The 3256-nt window shown below is 26.9% G+C and overlaps 1 protein-coding gene across 4 annotated transcripts in view; it reads left to right on the forward strand.

Annotated features, from left to right (window-relative positions):
• Positions 1-3256, forward strand: part of LOC107723848 (membralin-like) — a 23563-nt gene that overhangs the window by 2250 nt on the left and 18057 nt on the right. The window lies entirely within an intron of this gene.

A 3256-nucleotide genomic window follows, 5' to 3' on the forward strand; every position in this document is an offset into this window, starting at 1 on the left:
CGGTTTTTTGATATGAGAGCGACTAGAGACCGCCGATCAATCATCCCAACGTGAGTATCGGCCGATAGTGATCGGTAGCGATCAATCGGAGCACCCCTAATATATATATATATATATATATATAATTATTATTTTATTTTATTTTTTACAAATTGTGATCAATATTATATATAGTTATAAGTAATAGATTGTCCTGTTTCATTTCAAAATATGCCATATTATTGAACTAAAATGGGTTATTAATTTTTTTATGTTGATTTTATATATAGCTAAATTATATATAATATTAGGGCTGCCACTAACGACTATTTTTATTTCGATTAATCTATCGACTAATTTATCGATTAATCTAAATGATTAATTTCCCACAAAAAAATCAACAATTTTACTTACGAATATTTTATTAAACCAAATGAAATCCAAATTTCTATGAAATCCTTTTTTTAAAGCAAAAGTAAAGTGCAACAGAGTGCAAGAAGCAAGTTTCCATCTCATAGTCCAAATCACTGAAATCAAAGTTCACTCGGTATTATAGTGTAAGAATGACAACATATCCACGTGTTCAGGTCTACTAATAATAATAAAATTATAATAAAAACACTTTTTAAAGGAGTATTTACCAGAAATGTTATTTACCAGAATTTATTTAGGAGAAAAATGTAAATGTGCAGTATTTCTGAAAAAAACGGAAAAAAAAAACTTTTTATTTGTTTTAAATAAATTAATTGGAGATGCTTTTGATTATTAAAATTTAATAGAACCATTAAAATGGAATCCAGAAAATAATGGAAAACAGAATTTGGTAAAGATAAAACTGTAAAACTCAATTAATTAGACAGGCTTTTTGATTAATAAAATTTAATTTAACCATTAAAACAGAGTATAGAAAAATGAAAATGGAAAAAAACTGAATTTGGAAATAAAACGGATTTCATAGGGCCCTATAATTATAATTAATTTTTTTGTGGTAATAAAAATAGATGTAAGTGAACAATAGCCTTTAAAATGACTTAAAATACATGTATACTAGCAATGAGGCAATAATAATTAGTTCAAATAAAGTATCAATATGGTTCATATGGTCATCATATGGTTTTAACAATTTTGTTCAATAAAATACATAATGTATTATAAACAATAGAGTTAATGTACATTACGCATTACAACACGCAAGCAAAATGAAGTCGAGGATTTTAAAAAATTGAATAGTCGAATAAAATCGACGAATCGCGATAGCCCTATATAATATATATACACTGCTGGTCAAAAGTTTGACGTAAGAATTTATAAGTCTCTTGTGCTCACAAAGGCTGTATTTATTTAATTAAAAGCACAGTAAAACAGTAATATTCTGAAATATTACTACAATTTAATATAATTGTTTTTTTATTGCAATATATATTAAAATGTAATTTATTCCTGTGATGTCAAAGCTAAATTTTCAGCATCATTACTCCAGTCTTTAGTGTCACATGATCCATCAGAAATCATTCTAATATGCTGATTTTCTGCTCGACACATTTCTTATTATTATTATTAATGTTGAAAGCAGTTGTGCTGCTTCATATTTTTCTAGAAACTGCAATACATTTTCTTTCAGTGTTGTGTGATGAATAGAAAGTTTATTTGAAATAGAAATCCAAATTCAATTGATCCTTGCTGAATAAAACTATTAATTGCTTTAAAAAATGACTGACCCAAATTTTTGAACAGTTGCTTAAATATAAATATATATGGCAAGGCAAGTTTATTTATATAGCACATTTCATACACAATGATTAATAAATGAGTAATCATAAAAAAGGAAAAATCATGAAAAGAAAATGAAAATAATTATAATAAATGAATATATGTAATATAAATAAAATGTAAAATATTCACAAATTAATTTAGCTTTACAAAATATTTAATATCCATTGACTAGGCTGTCATCAGACTTTGGAACTGACACAAGGCGCCACAAAAAGGTTAGTTGGCCAAACGTTACGGTTATCAGCCAGAGTGATAATCTTAAAACAGACAGATATTGGCTGATTAATCAGCCTGAACTGTAGAGCAACATAGAAATTCAGTCTTGAAAACAGCCCAGTAAACTGCAGTAGCCTGTTATTATTACTCCGTTATATACAGAAACCACTGCAAGAGTTGCACACAGAAAGGATGGCATTTAAATGCTTCTGACATGTGGATCTGCTTCAAGAATTACCTGTCAAGTTAGTGAGGCACCAGTCTTAGTGTCTCTCAGCTAATCACAAAGTGTTGCTGTAGTTGATGATCTTGCTAAATTATAAAGATGTGAAACTATTACATAAGTTGTGGAATTTATTTGTGTGTGTGTGCGTGTGTTTTGGCCGGGCAATAGGACAGTTGAAAGTGTGACTTTATCCAACCAGTGTTAATTTAGTATCATTGACATGCTATTATAGTTTTTATTAATATTTTGAATCCGTTTTTATTTTTAGATTTTCTGTTTTCAATGTCATTTTAAAGTTTTAGTAATTTTGTCATTTTTACTAGTTTTTATATTTAATTTTTTTTATAAATGTTATAATAGTTTTTTTATTATTTTTTATTTCAGTTTTAGTATCATCTATTTTAGGACATCAGGTTAAACTAATTGAAAATGAGAAATGTTGCCTTGACCACTAGCTGTATATATGTTCAGTTAACATTTATTATATTTCAAGTAACAAAAATGTTTTGGTTTTTGTTATAGTTTAAATTTTAGTTTTAGTTAACTATAATAACCCTATATCCAATAAAATCTTTACGTTTATACATTTATTATTAGTATTTTTTATTTTATTTTACAAAAAAACAAAACAATATTGTTTGTTGAAAATATAAACATATTTGTGGCATATTAAAAATAATAACTAAAAAAATTATATTTTTATGACTGCAATATACTCAAAAGTAATAATAAATATCTGGAAACCGCAAATGTGCATTATCCATTGACAAAGCTGTTGGTAGATTATGAAGCTGACAGAAGTGTTGACACAAGTAGGCCTGTCACGATAACATCTTTTTGTTGTGCGATATATTGCCCCAGAAATAATTGCGATAAGCGATATTATTGTCATTTTAAAGACCATTTTATGCCACTGAATATATAATCATAATGTAACAGCATAATAATGCAAGAAGGCCTACACACTTCCAAATGACAACAAACTTTTAATTTTTAAGAATATTTGGATCATGGACAAAATATTAGATACCTTAAAAAACCTGAATAAATAGTAAATAAACA

The sequence above is a fragment of the Sinocyclocheilus rhinocerous genome, unplaced genomic scaffold (assembly GCF_001515625.1).
Source record: "Sinocyclocheilus rhinocerous isolate Xijiao unplaced genomic scaffold, SAMN03320098_v1.1 scaffold1296, whole genome shotgun sequence".
NCBI lineage: Eukaryota > Metazoa > Chordata > Actinopteri > Cypriniformes > Cyprinidae > Sinocyclocheilus > Sinocyclocheilus rhinocerous.